We start from the raw sequence: 22,134 nt of genomic DNA on the forward strand, positions 1-22,134 counted from the left end.
CGTTGTGTTAAACATAACAGAACACAATGATTAGCAAATCATGTTCGACCTATATTTAATTGAATACACTACAAAGACATTTAATGTTCAAACTGATCAACTTTATTGTTTTTAGCAAACAATCTTTAACTTTGATTTTATTGGCTGCAACACATTTAAAAAAAGCTGGGACAGGGTCATGTTTACCACTGTGTTACATCACCTTTTATTTTAACAACATTCAATAAACGTTTGGGAACTGAGGTCACTAATTGTTGAAGCTTTGTAGGTGGAATTCTTTCCCATTCTTGCTTGATGTACAGCTTCAGCTGTTCAACAGTCCGGGTTCTCCGTTGTCGTATTTTACGCTTCATAATGCGCCACACACTTTCAATGGGAGACAGGTCTGGACTGCAGCCAGGCCAGTCTAGTACCCGCACTCTTTTACTACGAAGCCACGCTGTTGTAACACGTGCAGAATGTGGTTTGGCATTGTATTGCTGAAATAAGCAGCGGCGTCCATGAAAAAGACGTTGCTTGGATGGCAGCATATGTTTCTATGTTTGATACATCTGAACTTTACTGTGAAAAAGAACGTACGCCACGTTTTTGTGCGTACGCACTTTTTGTACATGAGGCTCCAGAGGAGCCAAACACCAGCTACTGATCGACAGAGCAAGCGCCCAAGACTGTCAAACCAGAAGTACCAACTTGTGCACTGCCTGGATTGAATACAAACAAGCCTCCAACTCAATGCCACACACAGATACGGCAGTGCCTGGAACTGTATAAGATCAACATGATCCTAAGAATATTCATCAATAACTCAAGCAGGCTATGGAAGACAACTCTGAAAGCCAACTCAAAGCCAGTTACACAGCTGAACATCAAATGTGGCATATTCCAATGAGATGCTCTGTCCTCATTGCTGTCCTGCATAGGCCTGAACCCCCTCAGTCAGATCATAACCAAGAGTGGTTTCGGGTATCGGTTCAGAAGTGGAACAACATGTAGTGGCCACCTCCTCTACATGGATGACATCAAGCTATATGTCAAGAACAAGCGTGATATCAACTCCCTGATCCACCTCACAAGGATATACAGCAATGACACTGGAATGTCATTTGGACGAGATAAGTGCGGGTGAATGATATCTAGACGAGGGAGTATGATCACAATCGAAGGGGTAGAACTACCTGAGGGCAGCATAACTGATGCACAGGACAGCTAGAAATACCTTGGAATTCCACAGCCAAATGGCAAACATGAGGAGGCAGCTCAAAGGACAGCCGTAGCCCAACACCTAAAGAGGGTGAGAGAGAGCCAGAATAATCAGCTGAATGGCAATAAGATCCAGGCCATTAACATCTATGCGCTGCCAGCAATCAGATACCCCGCTGGCATAATACCCTGGCCACTGGAAGAGAGGCAAGCCACTGACATCAAAACAAGAAAGCCCCTTACAATGTGCGGAGGGTTCAACCCCAAGTCCAGCATCCTGAGGCTGTTTCTCCAAAACCTGTATGTACCTTTCAGCATTAATGGTGCCTTCACAGATGTGTAAGTTACCCATGCCATTGGCACTAACACAGCCCCATACCATCACAGATGCTGGCTTTTGAAATTTGCGTCCATAACAGTCCGGATGGTTCTTTTCCTCTGGCCCGGAGGACACAACATCCACAATTTCCAAAAGCAATTTGAAATGCGGACTCGGACCACAGAACACTTTTCCACTTTGCATCAGTCTATCTTAGATGAGCTCGCGCCCAAGAAGCCGGCGGCGTTTCTGAGTGTTGTTGATAAATGGCTTTTGCTTTGCATAGTAGAGTTTCAAGTTGCACTTGAGGAGGTAGCGGCGAACTGTATTTACTGACATTGGTTTTCTGAAGTGTTCCTGAGCCCATGTGGTGATATCCTTTTTTGCTAAAAAAAAAAAAAAAAGTTTATCAGTTTGGACATTAAATATCTTGTCTTTGTAGTGTATTCAATTAAATATAGGTTGAACATGATTTGCAAATCATTGTATTCTGTTTTGATTTATGTTTAACACAATGTCCCAACTTCATTGGAATTGAGGTTGTAAATATTGAAATTATTAGAAAAATATTGAAATAATTAAATGTGGAAATAAATAGATTATTAATACTGAATTTATCAGGTGTCGCATGTCGTAACTTGTTTTCATATCCTAGGTCTGGCCCTTGTGTGTTTTTGTACCACAGAGTTATATGCAGCTCATCACATTTTTTTTTTATCTTCTACTTCTGTGATAAGCTGCAAGGCTGCAGACAACAGGGCCTTTCCCATGTTTAACGGTGGTTTGTCCGTATTCTCTTTTATCCATCCATCCATCCATTCTCTACCGCTTATCCGGGTCGGGTCGCGGGGGCAGTAGCTTCAGCAGGGACGCCCAGACTACCCTCTCCCCAGCCACTTCATCCAGCTCTTCCGGGGGGATCCCGAGGCGTTCCCAGGCCAGCCGAAGGATGTAGTCTCTCCAGCGCGTCCTGGGTCGTCCCCGGGGTCTCCTCCCGGTGGGACATGCCCGGAACACCTCACCAGGGAGGTGTCCGGGAGGCATCCGAATCAGATGCCCCAGCCACCTCATCTGGCTCCTCTCAATGCGGAGGAGTAGCGGCTCTACTCTGAGATCCTCCCGGATGACCGAGCTTCTCACCCTATCTCTAAGGGAGAGCCCGGACACCCTGCGGAGGAAACTCATTTCGGCCGCTTGTATCCGGGATCTTGTTCTTTCGGTCACGACCCACAGCTCATGACCATAGGTGAGGGTAGGAACGAAGATCGACCGGTAAATTGAGAGCTTCGCCTTTCGGCTTAGCTCTTTCTTTACCACAACGGACCGATACAAAGTCCGCATCACTGCAGACGCTGCACCGATCTGCCTGTCGATCTCCCGTTCCATTCTTCCCTCACTCGTGAACAAGACCCCAAGATACTTGAATTCCTCCACTTGGGGCAGGATCTCATACCCGACCTGGAGATGGCATGCCACCCTTTCCCGACTGAGGACCATGGTCTCAGATTTGGAGGTGCTGATTCTCATCCCAGCCGCTTCACACTCGGCTGCGAACTGCTCCAATGAGAGTTGGAGGTCACGGCTTGATGAAGCCAACAGAACCACATCATCTGCAAAAAGCAGAGATGGAATACTGAGGCCACCAAACCGGACCCCCTCTACGCCTCGGCTGCGCCTAGAAATTCTGTCCATAAAAGTTATGAACAGAATCGGCGACAAAGGGCAGCCTTGGCGGAGTCCAACCCTCACCGGGAACGAGTCCGACTTACTGCCGGATATGCGGACCAAACTCTGACTCCGGTCGTACAGGGACCGAACAGCCCGTATCAGGGGGTTCGGTACCCCATACTCCCGAAGCACTCTCCACAGGACTCCCCGAGGGACACGGTCGAACGCCTTCTCCAAGTCCACAAAACACATGTAGACTGGTTGGGCGAACTCCCATGCACCCTCGAGGACCCTGCCGAGGGTGTAGAGCTGGTCCACTGTTCCACGGCCAGGACGAAAACCACACTGCTCCTCCTGAATCTGAGATTCGACTTCCCGACGGACCCTCCTCTCCAGCACCCCTGAATAGACCTTACCAGGGAGGCTGAGCAGTGTGATCCCCCTGTAGTTGGAACACACCCTCCGGTCCCCCTTCTTAAAAAGGGGGACCACCACCCCAGTCTGCCAATCCAGAGGCACTGTCCCCGATGTCCACGCGATGTTGCAGAGGCGTGTCAACCAGGACAGCCCCACAACATCCAGAGCCTTTAGGAACTCCGGGCGAATCTCATCCACCCCCGGGGCCCTGCCACCGAGGAGCTTTTTAACTACCTCGGTGACCTCAAACCCAGAGATAGGAGAGCCCGCCTCAGAGAACCCACACTCTGCTTCCCCATGGGAAGGCGTGTCGGTGGAATAGAGGAGGTCTTCGAAGTATTCTCCCCACCGACTCACAACGTCCCGAGTCGAGGTCAGCAGCGCCCCATCCCCACTATACACAGTGTTGGTGGTGCACTGCTTTCCTCTCCTGAGACATCGGATGGTGGACCAGAATTTCCTCGAAGCCGTCCGGAAGTCTTTCTCCATGGCCTCACCGAACTCCTCCCATGCCCGGGTTTTTGCTTCAGCGACCACCAGAGCTGCATTCCGCTTGGCCAGCCGGTACCCATCAGCTGCCTCAGGAGTCCCACAGGCCAAAAAGGCCCGATAGGACTCCTTCTTCAGCTTGACGGCATCCCTCACCGTTGGTGTCCACCAACGGGTTCGGGGATTGCCGCCACGACAGGCACCGACCACCTTACGGCCACAGCTCCGGTCGGCCGCCTCAGCAATGGAGGCGCGGAACATGGTCCACTCGGACTCGATGTCCCCCGCCTCCCCCGGAACATGAGCAAAGTTCTGTCGGAGGTGGGAGTTGAAACTCCTTCTGACAGGGGATTCTGCCAGACGTTCCCAGCAGACCCTCACAATACGTTTGGGCCTGCCACGTCGGACCGGCATCTTCCCCCACCATCGGAGCCAACTCACCACCAGGTGGTGATCAGTTGACAGCTCCGCCCCTCTCTTCACCCGAGTGTCCAAGACATGCGGCCGCAAGTCCGATGACACGACCACAAAGTCGATCATCGAACTGCGACCTAGGGTGTCCTGGTGCCAAGTGCACGTGTGGACACCCTTATGCTTGAACATGGTGTTCGTTATGGACAATCCGTGACGAGCACAGAAGTCCAATAACAGAACACCGCTTGGGTTCTGATCGGGGGGGCCGTTCCTCCCAATCGCGCCCTTCCAGGTCTCACTGTCATTGCCCACGTGAGCATTGAAGTCCCCCAACAGAACAATGGAGTCCCCAGCGGGAGCGCTCTCCAGCACCCCCTCCAAGGACTCCAAAAAGGGTGGGTACTCTGAACTGCTGTTTGGTCCATAGGCACAAACAACAGTCAGGACCCATCCCCCCACCCGAAGGCGGAGGGAGGCTACCCTCTCGTCCACCGGGGTGAACCCCAACGTACAGGCGCCGAGCCGGGGGGCAATAAGTATACCCACACCTGCTCGGCGCCTCTCACCATGGGCAACTCCAGAGTGGAAGAGAGTCCAACCCCTCTCGAGAGGACTGGTACCAGAGCCCCAGGTGTGTGTGGAGGCGAGTCCGACTATATCGAGTCGGAACTTCTCGACCTCACACACCAGCTCGGGCTCCTTCCCTGCCAGAGAGGTGACATTCCACGTCCCTAGAGCCAGCTTCTGTAGCCGGGGATCGGATCGCCAAGGTCCCCGCCTTCGGCCACCGCCCAGCTCACACTGCACCCGACCCCTATGGCCCCTCCCACAGGTGGTGAGCCCATGGGAAGGGGGACCCACGTTACCCTTTCGGGCTGTGCCCGGCCGGGCCCCATGGGTGCAGGCCCGGCCACCAGGCGCTCGCCTTCGAGCCCCACCACCAGGCCTGGCTCCAGTGGGGGGCCCCGGTGGCCCGCGTCCGGGCAAGGGAAAACGAAGTCCATTGTTTGTCGTCATCATTAGGGGTCTTTGAGCCGTGCTTTGTCTGGTCCCTCACCTAGGACCTGTTTGTCATGGGTGACCCTGCCAGGGGCATAAAGCCCCAGACAACTTAGCTCCTAGGATCACTGGGACACACAAACCCCTCCACCACGACAAGGTGACGGCTCAAGGAGGGGCGTATTCTCTTTTATTTTTATATAATTTGATTCCTGCAACGCGGCTATTTTTTGTGTATTTAACCAACCATTAAAGCCGTGTTCGGTTATCCCTGTCTCTAAATATTAAATTTTATCAGGATCCTGTTTTTTTTTTCTTTTAAATTTAATTTAATGAACTTCCAACCTTTACACTGCAGTGTATCCCTGTTTTTTTATTTTACTACTTCCTTTCCCCATTTGAAATTATTTGGTTCAGTGTAATACTACCTAGGGAAGTCTAGAACACTGTTTCTTTTCAGTAGGACGGTGATTCAAATTTACTTTCTGTGGTAATTCTCACTTCAACTCTTTCGAGTGGAGAATTCTTGCCTTTGCATCCACAAAAGTCCACCGTTTACTTTCCCACTGTTTTGGTATGGAATGAAAAACTTAGTGGTTTCCCATTTCCCATTTACACTCTCATTCAAACAGTTTTCATTCACACTGGCTCGTTAGAGGACTCCGCCGTCCTATACGGAATTTAACTACGTCTGTCAACAGCTCGTTAGAGGACTCCGCCGTCCTATACGGAATTTAACTACGACGCAACGAAACTTTCCTAGTTTCTTTATTAAACACGGAATTTAAGTACGTACAGGACTCCGCCGTCCTCGCGGAATATGTCGGACTCCGCCGTCCCTCTTACAACTTGCCAGTGACTAGTATTACACAAGGTTTATTCTGCCGCAGACTTCTTCGTCGCGCAATTCACTCACTCTTTAATCCTTTTTCCTAAAAATGTTTTTAAAATTTAACTCACCAGTCGTCTTCAATCCTGTGGATTGTCGTCAACCTTCAGATCCCAGTTGAGGAGAACGAAGACCAGTCCCGTAAAGGGTCTTACTTGCCGTGGCCACGGTCTCTTAACTGGAAGTCGGCTCCACAACTGGAATCCTCGGGTGTGTTGACATCCGGCTCGAAGGACCAATTTAATGTTGGATTTATCTTACCCAACATTATAAAAAATAGACACAAAAGGAATGAAGATGCTGGTTTCTTTTTCTCATGAGGAGGGCGTATGGGAGATTGTTCAGATCACAGCCTCTCAACACGCTCTAAACAATCTCTCCTGTCGCTCCTGCATTTATTTGAAAATAGGGAGGTTTCTAAGTTTACAAGACATAACATACTAAACTACAAGACACAACACACTAAGGATAGGGTTTCAAGGTGAAAACATGGGACCAACACCTGCCAAATCCCGCCCACGTCCTTCTCTCTGATGATTCCTGCTGAGTCATCTTCTTGAAGGCGAGACATCTCCCTTTCTCAAAATCGTCCATAATACTAATGCAAGCTAAGCAAATAAATGATAACTTCTACAATATATTTAACAGGCTACTTGGGCCAAAAGCTTGATTCATATTTATACTCTTAAGTGATAGTATGCTGTGAAAGACGTTTTCATTAGATGTTTGTATAAAATATACCATGACTTATTTAATACGATACACAGATCACAGAAGTGTGAGTTATTCGTCAGATGGGGAGATTTAGAGATTTATTTGTTTGAGCCGCTCCTTTCCTTCCTTTGTTTCCTATCCCTCGTATCTCATCCACAGTGCACATTGAAAGTTTAAAATAAGGTATGAAACAGATGGAAAAAAAAAAAGTTTGAAAATAGTTCTTGAAACATTTAATGGACAGTACTATTCATGTGTCTGGCTGATCAGTCAGTACACCTGTATACTTGATAACTATCACTGTCTACGATACGCAATGTGAAAGTTTAGGGAATAACTGATTGATTAATCCAAAAATCCACTTTAGTTTATACTCGACAACATGAAAACACAACCCATTTTATTTCAGGAATTGGATTTAAAGGTGCGATACCAATTGGCCAAGCAAACGTTTTAATCTATTAAAACTTGGTTTAAAAAGTTGTTTAAATCTGTGAATGACATATTTGCTGACATCTTTACAAAGACAATATATAATTGAAATAACTATGCTGCAATTATAATGAGGTGTGCCATGACATGGTACAGTAAAAGGTCACTGTTAAACGCAAATTTACCACAAATTTACCTATACAAGCGAAGAATTCATTCCAGAAATTAATTGTCGACGGGGGACCTCAAGGAATAGTGCATTCTCACTTATAGTGCATTAAAGAAATCAATTACTTGTCGGGCAGCCAGCGGCACCCCAAATGGTCAGGGCCCTTGACAGTTTTTCCCCCATGTTCGACGTCCATGTGTGTGTGTGTGTGTGCGTGCGTGTGCGTGTGTTTATATATACACACACACACTGCGTATGGAAAGTATTCGGACCCCCTTAAGATTTTCACTCTTAGTGATATTGCAGCCATTTGCTAAAATAATTTAAGTTCATTTTTTCCCTCATTAAGGTACACACAGCACCCCATATTGACAGAAAAAAACGGAATTGTTGGATTTTTTGCAGATTTATTAAAAAAGAAAAACTGAAATCTCACACAGCCAGTATTCAGACCCTTTTCTGTGACACTCATATATTTAACTCAGGTGCTGTCCATTTCTTCTGATAATCCTTGAGATGATTCGACACCTTCATTTGAGTCCAGATGTGTTTGATTATACTGATTGGACTTGATTGGGAAAGCCACACACCTGTCTATATAAGACCTTACAGCTCACAGTGCATGTCAGAGCAAATGAGAATCATGAGGTCAAAGGAACTGCCTGAAGAGCTCAGAGACAGAATTGTGGCAAGGCACAGATCTGGCCAAGGTTATAAAAAAAACTTCTGCTGCACTTAAGGTCCCTGAGAGCACAGTGGCCTCCATAATCCTTAAATGGAAGACGTTTGGGACGACTAGAACCCTTCCTAGAGCTGGCCGTCCGGCCAAACTGAGCAATCGGGGGAGAAGAGCCTTGGTGAGAGAGGTAAAAAAGAACCCAAAGATTTCTGTGGCTGAGCTCCAGAGATGCAGTCGGGAGATGGAAGAAAGTTCTAGAAAGTCAACCATCACTGCAGCCTTCCACCAGTCGGGGCTTTATGGCAGAGCGGCCCGACGGAAGCCTCTGCTCAGTGCAAGACACATGAAAGCCCACATGGAGTTTGCTAAAAAAACACCGGAAGCACTCCAAAATGGTGAGAAATAAGATTCTCTGGTCTGATGAGACCCAGATAGAACTTTTTGGCCTTAATTCTAAGTGGTATGTGTGGAGAAAACCAGGCACTGCTCCTCACCTGTCCAATACAGTCCCAACAGTGAAGCATGGTGGTTGCAGCATCATGCTGTGGGGGTGTTTTACAGCTGCAGGGACTGGACGACTTCTCCAGAGTGCTCAGGACCTCAGTCTGGGCTGAAGGTTCACCTTCCAACAAGACAATGACCCTAAGCACACAGCTAAAATAACGAAGGAGTGGCTTCAGAACAACTCTGTGACTGTTCTTAAATGGCCCAGCAAGAGCCCTGACTTAAACCCAATTGAGCATCTCTGGAGAGACCTGAAAATGGCTGTCCACCATCGTTCAGCATCCAACCTGACAGAACTGGAAAAAAAAGACTCATTGCTGTATTAGCTCAAAAGGGTGCTTCTACTAAATACTGAGCAAAGGGTCTGAATACTTATGGCTGTGTGATATTTCAGTTTACTTATGGCTGTGTGATATTTCAGTTTTCCTTTTTTAATAAATCTGCAAAAATTTCAACAATTAAATTTTTTTCTGTCAATATGGGGTGCTGTGTGTACTTTAATGAAGAAAAAATGAACTTAAATGATTTTAGCAAATGGCTGCAATATAATAAAGAGTGAAAAATTTAAGGGGGTCTGACGACTTTCCGTACCCACTGTACATACACACACACACGAAGCCATGAAGCCACCCAGAATGGCTAACCCTAGGTCGGACAGTCCGCATCATGAAAGGACCCCCATAAGGGAATGACACCATCACACAACCAGCCTATAACCTGCCTCAGCACCACATGGACATCAGGCATTATAGGGGGTAAAATGAGTAGGCATATGGATCAATGAATGAGCAGAGCACAGACAGGCATTGGTAATAACACCAGGGGCCTCATGTACAAATACTTGCGTGGATTTCCTACTAAAACATGGTGTACGGTCAAATCCACAAAACGTCATACGCACAAAAATGTTCAGATGTATGAAACTCTGCGTACTCATGAAGCCAAGCACATTTGCTTCGTACATTCCAATCAATGTGGAAATGAGCGCACATGTTGGAGTAGCCGACTCCTCCCTGTCCACACCCACATTTGAATATACAAATCACATTTAAATGAACCCTGCACCTGAGATGCCAATCTCTGCATGATCAGAAAAAAAGGAAATGAAGAAAAATATTTTTTCTGAATGTGAAGCTGCTCAATGAAGTGGAGGCACGCAAGAAAATCCTCTTTGGCACGCTGTCCGACGGCGTTAATAACACACGAAAGAGGAGTGAATGGGACAGCGCGTGTGCAGCTGTCAATGCTGTGGAGACAGAACCGCGTGCACACTTTGAACTAAAAAAGAAGTGGTCAGACATTAAGGTGGATTTGAAGCGAAGGACAGCTGCCCACCGCCAAAGTGTGGCCAAAACAGGCGGAAGAAACGGCGCGGAGGGCCTCACCCCGTTCGAGGAGAGAATCGCTGCGATCGTGGGTGACGCTGCTCTCTCAGGGATGATGGGAGGACATATGGCTACCCCACAAGGTTAATACCATGTATTTTTAGAACTCATAACAAATGTGCTCATACAGTAACCTACACTCAGCCCTGTGAGATAAAGGTTGATGTGTAAATGTTGTATGTGTGGTATTTGTAATAAATCTTTTAAATTCAAATAGAAGCACATCAGCATATCAAAGAGGATATCAAAAACTTTGACTCCTTTTTGATTACTCCATTTATTATTTTAATACGCAGGAGAGAACACGCACACTGACAAAAAAAAATGTTTTTTTAGGAGAAGAGGGGTAAATTATGTCAATTTAAACACATTTTAATCATGTGCAACTGATGTACATGTTCAAATGAAGTAAATTCATCCATCCATTTTATGAGCCGCTTATCCTCACAAGGGTCATGGGAGTGCTGGAGCCTATCCCAGCTATCATCGGGCAGGAGGCGGGGTACACCCTGAACTGGTTGGAAGTAAATTCAAAGGACTCTTTTTTTCAATGCATGTGCTGGAGTCACGAAGCAATTGTGAGGGCAGTAGGCGGCATAAATGATCGCCTCGATCAATTAATAGGTGTCCTAACAAATATCAGTGGTTCATTAAATACACTGGTTAACAAATGAATTCTGAGTCCTTGTCTCAATTGCATTGTTGAAATCAAATGTTGCCGGGCATGAATTGTTCATCAGTGCTAATTATTCATGTGTCTCTGGTGTGCGGATTTATGAGAACAGTTTCCCAGCATCACCTCTAAGTGTCGCCAAAGCACCAAAAGCTGCAGAAACGTGCGTACGCCAGCCATGCAGTTGGCGTGACGGACCGCACATTTCCATGGTCATGTCACTCTTGATACATCTGAACTTTACTGTGAAAAAGAACGTACGCCACGTTTTTGTGCGTACGCACTTTTTGTACATGAGGCTCCAGGAGAGCCAAACACCAGCTACTGATCGAGAGGGCAAGCGCCCAAGACTGTCAAACCAGAAGTACCAACTTGTGCACTGCCTGGATTGAATACAAACAAGCCTCCGACTCAATGCCACACGCACAGATACGGCAGTGCCTGGAACTGTATAAGATCAACAGGATCCTAAGAATATTCATCAATAACTCAAGCAGGCTATGGAAGACAACTCTGAAAGCCAACTCAACTCCCTGATCCACCTCACAAGGATATACAACAATGACACTGGAATGTCATTTGGACGAGATAAGTGCGGGTGAATGATATCTAGACGAGGGAGGATGATCACAATCGAAGGGGTACAACTACCTGAGGGCAGCATAACTGATGCACAGGACAGCTAGAAATACCTTGGAATTCCACAGCCAAATGGCAAACATGAGGAGGCAGCTCAAAGGACAGCCGTAGCCAAACACCTAAAGAGGGTGAGAGAGAGCCAGAATAATCAGCTGAATGGCAAGAATAAGATCCAGGCCATTAACATCTATGCGCTGCCAGCAATCAGATACCCCGCTGGCATAATACCCTGGCCACTGGAAGAGAGGCAAGCCACTGACATCAAAACAAGAAAGCTCCTGACAATCTGCGGAGGGTTCAACCCCAAGTCCAGCATCCTGAGGCTGTACACAAAGGGCTGGGTGGTGGGGGGTGGGGATAGGGGGGTTAGACTCATAATGTATAAAGTTTTGAACACTTTTATCTTTGTAATTTTGAACTTGCTTATGGAACATTAATGCCATCACTTATCTGTGTGTTTATATGATAATATGGACATCTGTTAGCTTTGTGTTGTTCTGTTGGCCAGTTTGGTTTTACAGAGAAAATGCTTTAATTAGCATTGACTGTTGAAAGTCTTCATTGTGAAAGTTTATTGATATTGTTAGGGCAATGGAAAAACATTACAGTAAGTGTACAGCTGTTCCATCAGTAAAAAAAAAAGTTACTAAAAACTTCAATCTTGTGTAGTCTTTCCTTATATTGTCTTCGTGGAGTCCAAAGTACTACTTACAGCTTCAACAGTTGAGAATTGTTTTTCAAAAGTAATCAAATGTAATTAGTTATATTACTTGTGTTTTGTATTCCTCAGAGTTAGTGCCGCAGCCATGCCGCTCTGTCTCTGCCAGGGCTGTGTTCTACGCACAAGCTAAAACCATCATCAATGGTCACCACTTCAATTCACCACATTAAACATGGCCGCGAAATCGGCACGGGAGGCACGTCTTTTGGAATTGGATCTAGTCATATTGTATATCTGTGACCAGGATATATTGGGCCGCAGCGGCTAATTGTGGAACCAACAGACTTTGTCAACAGTATTTTTAAGTGACAAATGGAAACTATGTTTGGACACGTTCAGTCCTGAAGGTCCGTTTTATCCGATATCCATCATTTTGCGTGGTTTTTCTGTTGTATCAAGGTTCCACTGTGTGTGTGTGTGTGTGTGTATGTATGTATATATATATATACAGCGGCTGAAATAAGTATTGAACATGTCACCATTTTTCTCACTAATTATACTTTCAAAGGTCCTATTGACCTGAAGATTTCACCAGATGTTGGGAACAACCCAGGTAATCCATACATACAAAGAAACTACAACAAATAAGATCAGAAATTAAGGTGTGTATAAAAATATGAAATGACACAGGGAAAAAGTATTGAACATGAAGGGGAGGTGCAAACAGGCATGGAAAGCCAAGACAACACCTAAACTCTATCAATAATCAAACAGCAATCGAGCCCCTTGTCAGTGCAAATGAAGATAAACTGGTTCAGTCCTAATTGATCGTGTCATGTATTTTTAGTAAGCATCTGAAGAGAGACATTTTCACAGTATCGTAGAATTCCTGCAAAAGAGTGACTGCTTCAGCTATTTCTCTTTCAACTATCTACATCAAAGAGGGGAATTCCATTCCTGAGACCAAATGCCTATCCAAGAGATCTCCCCTGCAGTTTACAGGGCAATATGTCGTCTGGGTAAGCTATGAGACGAGCCATAAACGGAGGATGGTTGTGTAATGTCAAAGATTACGATCCCCATTTGGTGGGTCAAATCCAGACTCATTCATTCCTTTGGGGTTCAGTTGATTCAATGGGCACCTGGTGGACATACATTGACACCAAATATAGGTAAGAGGAAGTAGCTGTACAATTCAAACCTTAGTCAACCTATCAGGCATAGGGACGGTACTTACTAGTAAGCCCACAGATGCGAGACTTTATAAGTTTGTGACTGAGATTTTCGGGGCTGGGCTCTGAGTGAATCTGCCCATGAAAACAGCTGTTCAGACACAAAGGCTTGTTCAATAAACCTGATTTAGCCCAACGGCCTGTGTCTCTGAGTATTCTTTGCTATCACTCGACGTGAACGCTTTCTCAGACACGGAAATTCACCTCAATTGCCTACAAAAAGGTCTCATTGCCGAGGTTTGAGTCAAGACACATCACAAGGACAACAGTGAGTAATGCGCTCCGCCGCCATGGCCTATATGCACGCTCATCACGCAAGACCCCATTGCTGAAAAAAAGCATGTCAAAGCTAATTTAAAGTTTGCTGAACAACAGTTGGACAAGCCAGTTAAATACTGTGAGAATATAGTTTGGTCGGATGAGAGCAAAATTGAACATTTTGGATGCCATAATACACACCACGTTTGGAGGAGAAATGGCAGTGCACATCACCCTAAAAACACAATACCATAAGTGACGTTCGGAGGTGGGAACATGATGGTGTGGGGCTGCTTTTCAGCAAATGGTACTGGTAAACTTTAAACGTTATTGAAGGAAGAATGAATGGGCAAATGTACCAAGACATTCTTGACGAAAATCTGCTGCCATCTAAGAGGATGATGAAACAAAATGAAACGAGGGTGAACATTTCAGCAGGATAATGATCCAAAACATACTGCCGAGGAAACTCTCAATTGGTTTCAAAGGAAAAAACTAAAGCTGATAGTATTGCCCAGCCAATCACCTGACTTGAATCCAATCAAAACTCTATGGAAATAACTGAAACTCAAGGTCCATAAAAGAAGCCCAAAGAACCTTCAAGATTGGAAGACTGCTTGTGTGGAGGAAAGGGACCAAAATCACACCAGAGCAATGCATGCGACTAGTATTTCCATACAGGAGGCGTCTTGAAGCTGTCATTGCAAATAAAAGCTTTTGTACAGAGTATTAAATAAATACCAGTTGGCATGTTCAATACTTTTTCCCTGTGTCATTTCACAATATTACACACAACTTAAATTTCTAAGATAATTTGTTCTACTTTGTTTGTTTGTATGGATTACTTGGGTTGTTCCCAACAACTGGTGAAAATGTAATGTCAATAGCACCTTTGGAAATATATTTAATGAGAAAAACGGTAACGCGTTAAATACTTATTTCAGCCGCTGTGTGTTTGTGTGTGTGTGTATGTATACGCACACACACCGGCACCGACTGGTTAGCACATCTGCCTCACAGTTCTGAGGACCGAGGTTCAAATCCCGGCCCTGCCTGTGTGGAGTTTGCATGTTCACCCCGTGCCTGCATGGATTTTCTCCATGTACTCCGTTTTCCTCCCACATTCCAAAAACATGTGTGGTAGGTTGATTGAAGACTCTAAATTGCACGTCGATGTGAATGTGAGTACGAATGGCTGTTTGTTTCTATGTGCGCTGCGACGGGCTGGTGACATGTTCAGGGCGAACCCCGCCTCTTGCCCGACGATAGCAGGGATAGGCTCCAGCATGCCCACGACCCTAGTGAGGATAAGCGGCACGGTTGCCAACTGGTTAGCACACCTGCTTCACCGTTTTAAGGATCGGGGTTCAAATCCGGCCTCACCTGTGTGCAGTTTGCATTTTCTCCCCGTGCAGATTCCAAAAACATGCATGGTAGGTTAATTGGAGACTCTAAATTGCCCGTAGGTGTGAATGTGAATGCAAAAGTTGTTTGTCTATATGTGCCCTGCGATTGGCTGGCAACCAGTTAAGGGTGTACCCCGCCTCTCACCCAGAGTCAGCTGAGTAGGTGCCAGCACACCCGCGACTCTTTATATATATATATATATATATATATATATATATATATATAGATATATATATATAGTGGCCAAGTGGACGACTGGTGAGCACATCCGCCTCCACGTGCCTGGGTGGGTTTTCTCCAGGTACTCAGGTTTCCTCCCACATCCCAAAAACATGCAGGGTAGGTTAATTGAGAAATCTAAATAGATGTGAGTTCAAATGGTTGTGGATGAGGATAAGCAGAACAGAAGATGAATGAATGAATGAATGAATATATATATATATATATATATATATATATATATATATATACACAAACACACACACATACATATATATACAGTATAGACAGGGATCTCGTTTGATGTGCGTCCCGCATCCATGACACACAACAATGATGAGGGACGCAAAAAGCTTTGTGAATGTGTGTCCACTGACACACAACATTGTGTACCTACGTATGTGTGAAAGGCTAGAATTAAGCGGTCTCGCATTGCAATTTCCAGGTAAAAATACGCATTTTGCACAACAAAAAACGTTGAAAAGCATAACTGCAAATCAGGTTTACCGCGGAGTCGGTCGCGAAGACAGAAGACGGCAGTGATGTATATGATACAACACGCTTAAGTCACCAATGTGTGGACGTGGAAGTAAAGCGTTCGATTGGAAAGCGCCAAGACAGCGGTTGCAAAATGAGAGAAAAAAAGACAAATGGCGACAGTGTTGTCAGATTTCATAGTGAGAGGAAAGCGCCCACGCCAAGCAGTCATCCAGGTCGTGGGGCTCAAGAGCACCGCCATGAGGCTCGTGAAAACCCACCTCCCCCTCATTACTATGACAGCCAGGTCCCCGACTGGCAGTCATTGGCCATACCCTGTGTATCAGTATCAGCCTACCTCCTATTTACTTTTCTGAAGAGTCTTCAATCAACCTACCCGCTTATCCTCACTAGAGTCGCGGGAGTGCAGGAGCCTATCCCAGCTATCTTCGGGCAAGAGGCGGGGTACACCCTGAACTAGTTGCCACCCATTCGCAGGGCACATAGAAACAAACAACCAGTCACACTCACATTCACACCTAAGGGCAATTTAGAGTCTTTTCTGAAGAGGGAATGAACTAATTCTATTCTTGTTATTTTTTGAATAAATATTTATGACGGCAGAATCTAATGTTTGGAACCATTTAAATGTGGCCTTAAATGGAATCATTGAGAATAAATAATTTATTTGCGGTAAGGTTTTCATTTTTATTGTGGCTATTCTTCCCAGTAGTGATATAGACAAGTTATTCCAGAGTGTTAACTCAGCTGAGATGTTTTTCCAGAAGTGGTGTGTAATTTAGATCTGTGAGTTTGGGCGAAATATTGATACCTAAATACTTAATGTTTCCTATAGGAATGGGGTAATCTGTGATTTGATCTGCAGGATTCCATGAGTTTGCTGTTATGGGGAGTATTGTTGATTTTGTCCATTTGATCGAGTAATCTGATATTTGTGAAAATGTTTTAATGAGATTGAAGACTGCCTGAAGAGATGACCTGGGTTCCTGTAAATAAAGTGTAACCCGGTTAAAAAATGGTACGGTACATTGAAAGAAAATACCAGTTAAAATATTGCAGTATATTCAAATAAATAGTTAAATAAGTTTCTATCTGGCGGCACAGTGAGGGACTGGTTAAAGCGTCTGTCTCACAGTTCTGAGGACCGGGGTTCAATCCCCGGCCCCGCCTGTGTGGAGTTTGCATGTTCTCCCTGTGCCTGCGTGGGTTTTCTCCGGGCACTCCGGTTTCCTCCCACATCCAAAAACATGCATGGTAGGTTCATTGAAGACTCTAAATTGCCCGTGGGAGTGAATGGTTGTTTGTATGTGGCCTGCGATTGGCTGGCAACCAGTTCAGGGTGTACCCCGCCCCCTGCCCGATGATAGCTGGGATAGGCTTCAGCACGCCCGCGACCCTAGTGAGGAGAAGCGGCTCAGAAAATGGATGGATGGATGAAGTTTCTATCTTAATAAATAGAAATTAAGTTAAAAGTTCAAATTAGCTTAGCAGCAATGAAGTTATGGGTTTTCTTCATATTAGAAGGTGGAATATTGGTTAATGTTATTCAGGTGTGCTGAATTTATTTTCTTGTGTAAGAATTTATATTGAAATGTATTTTGGGAAATAACCTGTGAAAACCACCTCATCTGGCTCCTCTCAATGTGGAGGAGCAGGGGCTCTGGTCTGAGATGACCAAGCTTCTCACCCTATCTCTAAGGGAGAGCCCGGATACTCTGCGGAGGGAACTCATTTTGGCCGCTTGTATCCGGGATCTCGTTCTTTCGGTCACGACCCACAGCTCGTGACCAGGGTAGGAACGTAGATCAACCGATAAATTGAGAGCTTCGCCTTTCGGCTGAGCTCCTTCTTTACCACAACGGACCAATACAAAGTCCGCATCACTGCAGACGCTGCACCGATCCGGCTGTCGAGCTCCCGTTCCATTTTTCCCTCACTCGTGAACAAGACCCCAAGATACTTGAACTCCTCCACTCTGAGATTCGACTTCCAGACCTCCTCTCCAGCACCCCCAAATAGACCTTACCAGGGAGGCTGAGGAGTGTGAGCCCCCTGTAGTTGGAACACCCCCGGTCCCCTTTCTTAAAAAGGGGGACCACCACCCCAGTCTGCCAATCCAGAGGCACTGTCCCTGATGATGGTGCACTGCTTCCCCCTCCTGAGATGCCGGATGGTGGACCAGAATTTCCTCGAAGCCGTCCGGAAGTCTTTCTCCATGGCCTCACCGAACTCCTCCCATGCCCGAGTTTTTGTTTCAGCGACCACCAAAGCTGCATTCCGCTTGGCCAGCTGGTACCCATCAGCTGCCTCAGGAGTCCCACATGCCAAAAAGGCCCGATAGAGAAAATAATTGCAGAGACCTTTTGTACCGAATGATTGCAAAAACTAAAGAGCAAAGTCTTAATAATTTGAAATTTAGAGGAAATAACTCAGGTTAGCCAGCTCTTATTATAGTCTTACACACTGGAAAGGCGCTACAAAAGGATATCATCAGCATACAGATTGATTTTGTGTTCTGTCACTTAAATACCTTTAATATTAGCATTCTGACATATAGCGGTAGCAAGAGGTTTGATGAATATTGCAAATAGCATTGGTGAAAGTGGACACCCTTGTCTGGTTCCTCTTTGTGGAGTAAAACTTTGTGATGTGATCCTATTTGTGGTGACTGTCGCTTTTGGCGAGTTGTATAAAGTTGCTATCCAATGTATAAATGAGTCTCCAAAGCCAAGTTTGCCAAGTACTGCAAACAGGAAAGCCCAGTTAACTTTAAGCTTTCTCTACGTCAAGTGACATGATGATTGCTTTTAGATTTTTACGCTGTGACATGCTCATTATATTTAATAGATGTCTGACAATATTTGTGGAACTTCTACCTTTAATGGAACCTGTCTGGTCATAGTGGATTATTGACGGAAATACCTTTACAAGTCTTACTGCAAGGGCTTTCGAGATAATCTTGACATCTACATTAATCAAGGGCCAATAATTAGCCGGGAGAGTGGGGTCTTTGCCTGACTTTAGTAGTAATTTAATTGAAGCTGTGTCCATATGGCTACTTATTTGACCTTTGCTAATCGCCTTGACTCTTCTAAAAAATAGAGGCGCAAGTATTGGCCAGAAATGTTTAATGAATTTGACGTAGATTCCGTTCGGGCCAGGCACTCTTCCCAATTGCATATTTTATTATGTAATTCTGTAATGGTTAAAGGAGTATTAAGACTGTCTTTAATTTCTGTATTTAATTGAGGAATGTTTAGATCTTTAATACAAGTTTCAATTTCTTTTTGATCTGGGCTGTTTGAAGATGTGTATAAGGTGCTATAATAATTGTAAAATATTTCATTTATTTCTAGGTGTGACTGTGTGCAGGTGCCGTTTGAATCTTGAATGGATGTAATTAATGATTTTTCTCTATGGCGCTGAAGTTGGTTCGCAAGACATTTTCCTGATTTATTATTGTACTCAAAGTTAGTGTATCTTAACTGTTGTTGTAGAAAATGTTCTTTTTGATAAGTTAACATCTAATTGATGTTTTGCCTTTTTAAGTTGCTTTCTAAGCGTATGTTGGATTAATTGCATATTCTTCTGTGAGATGTTTAATTTTTTCCTCAATTTCCTTTTCTAATTTTAGTTCTTGTTTTTTCTTGTGCAAAGAATATGATATGATTCGACCTCTGATTACAGATTTCCGGGTTTCCCACAGCAGAGATGTGGATATAGTTGGGGAGTCATTGAATTTCAAAAAATCGTCCCATTCTTTCACCACGAAAGAATCAAAGTCCAGACCTTTCAATAGGGACATGTTGAAGCGCCATGTTGGTGGAGGTCCCAGATTTGACTAAATTTTTAGATTGAGAGAAATTGGTGCGTGGTCTCTGCTGATGATTGGATGTATTTTGGAGGTAATTCTTTGAGCTGCTGAATTGTTTAAAAGAAAAAAAATCTATTCTTGAAAAAGAGCGGTGAACCGACGAGGAAAATGTGTCTTTTCTTTTTGTACATTTTTTTTAGCCTCCATATGTCACCCAGTCCAAAGTTTTCCATATACTGCTCTCATATTGTGACTGATTGCTATTTTTGAGATTTTAGTGATCTATAAGGGGATTTAGCGTAAGGTTAAAGTCGCCTCCCATTATAATTGTAGAATTGGCTGACAAGTTAAGGAAGTGAGAAAAAAGGCTGGATAATTTGTATTATTAGCGTATATAATTGACAATTTTTTTTAGTTTGTTAAATATTGTAGCCTGTATAATTATGTATCGGCCCTCTGGATCCGCTACTGTACCAGTTATTGTAAAAAGTAGTCTTTTCTGAACTAGTATTGAGATTCCTCTTTGTCTACTGTTATAAAAAGTTGAGATAGCCTGAATGGAATTAGTCATCCATCCATCCATCCATTTTCTGAGCCGCTTCTCCTCACTAGGGTCGCAGGCGTGCTGGAGCCTATCCCAGCTATCATCGGGCAGGAGGCGGGGTACACCCTGAACTGGTTGCCAGCCAATCGCAGGGCACATACAAACAAACACCCATTCGCACTCACATTCACACCTACGGGCAATTTAGAGTCTCCAATTAATGCATGTTTTTGGGATGTGGGAGGAAACCGGAGTGCCCGGATAAAACCCACACAGGCACGGGGAGAACATGCAAACTCCACACAGGCGGGGCCGGGGATTGAACCCGGGTCCTCAGAACTGTGAGGCTAACGCTCTAACCAGTCGGTCACCGTGCCGCCTGGAATTAGTCAATGAGGCATTTTTCTTCTGACTCAATAATTGTGTTTCTCGTAATAGGAGAAAGTCTGTTTTAAATTTAGTGATATAATCCATAATCTTAATTCTCTTTGTCTGTGATCGAATGCCATTGACATTCCATGACACAAAAGTTAAGTGTGACATATAATGGGTGCGTGTATAGTAATTTTAAATAGACTAGGTACTATGTACTCTTTGTTGTTGTTTTTTTTACAGTTTTTCAGCAATTTTCTGGTGTTATGTGGACAAATGTTATTTAAAGAGGGTGATAAATATGATATACTTAAGGCAAAGCCAGGGTACATAGAAGGGTAGCAGAAAAACATAGAAAACAAACATTAGTGATAAGGGGATAATATGGTGTGTGTGGTAGTTGTTTGTTGTGCACAAGGAGAGTTTTGTGAGACTTGTGTGTTTAGTGTGTGTGGGAACAAGCAGAGCAGGAAGACAGAAAGGAGTGAGAATAAATGTTGGTGGCATGCGTGATTACAGGGGTGTCATATTAATTTTGTCTCGGGCCGCATTGTAGTTATGATTTCCCTCAGAGGCCCGTTAGAACAGTGAAATGTTTAATCACCAAATCATATTATTACCATTACACAACAAATGGAGGGATAACTACTTTTGAAATCAGAAGACAAGGATAATAGTTTGTTCAAGTATTGTTTAAGTTACTGTAGAAGATGGGTTTGGTAACAGAAAAATGCAATATCTCAACATTATTGTTTATTATTATGACAATTTGGTTACAGATTTTAGCAAAAATCACGGAAGTTGAGGAGCATGATTTGCTTTCGCGGGCCACATAAAATGATGTGGCGGGCCGCATCTGGCCCCTGGGCCTTGAGTTTGACACCTATGGTGTACTGTATTTGAAACAATCTTGCCTTTGTAATAAGTGGTATTAGTAACTGCTCTCCCCACATTCCATTGGTAGGATCCGAGTCCTTATGTTCGGGTTAAAGTCTAGGTTAAGGTCCTGGATTAAAGTCCTAAGGTTCGAGTCCGGTGAAAGACTGGGTTACAGTTCCCGGGTTGGAGTTCGGTTAGGGGTTCAGGTCAGTGTCAGGTTCAAGTCCGATAGTCAGGGGTTTGGGTCCCCAGGTTTGAGTCCAATAATCAGGGGTTGGGTCACCAACAATTTCGAAGACGTTCGAATATTGTAAAAAAGTGAAGCGCTTCTAATGGTTATTGGAAAATGGAAAGTGGGAAAGGCAAAAAAACAGTACGGCCGAATTACCAGTGTACACATCGCCTGTAATGTCTCGTATGAGAGAAGAATATGGAGAGAAGTCTGTGGAATGCGTGGAGATGTGGATAAATGAATGTGGTTTCCCAGCAACAGGGAGCCTGTGTACAACTAAAAAAAATAAAATAAAGTTGGTTGAGAAAGAACAAAGAATTAGTCAAGGATTTGGAACTTTGAGATAAAACTGTCAAATGTCTGGAAATGTGGTTGACTGTTAGATTTAGATGTGAACACGGACAGACGCTTTCTGACAAAACGATGTG

General features: G+C 44.5%; 1 protein-coding gene across 1 annotated transcript in view; it reads left to right on the top strand.

The window, feature by feature from the left end:
* The window catches only part of vps37c (VPS37C subunit of ESCRT-I), a 153,955-nt gene that overhangs the window by 125,716 nt on the left and 6,105 nt on the right, over positions 1-22,134 (top strand). The window lies entirely within an intron of this gene.

This window comes from Phyllopteryx taeniolatus, chromosome 4, assembly GCF_024500385.1.
Source record: "Phyllopteryx taeniolatus isolate TA_2022b chromosome 4, UOR_Ptae_1.2, whole genome shotgun sequence".
Taxonomy (NCBI): Eukaryota; Metazoa; Chordata; class Actinopteri; order Syngnathiformes; family Syngnathidae; genus Phyllopteryx; species Phyllopteryx taeniolatus.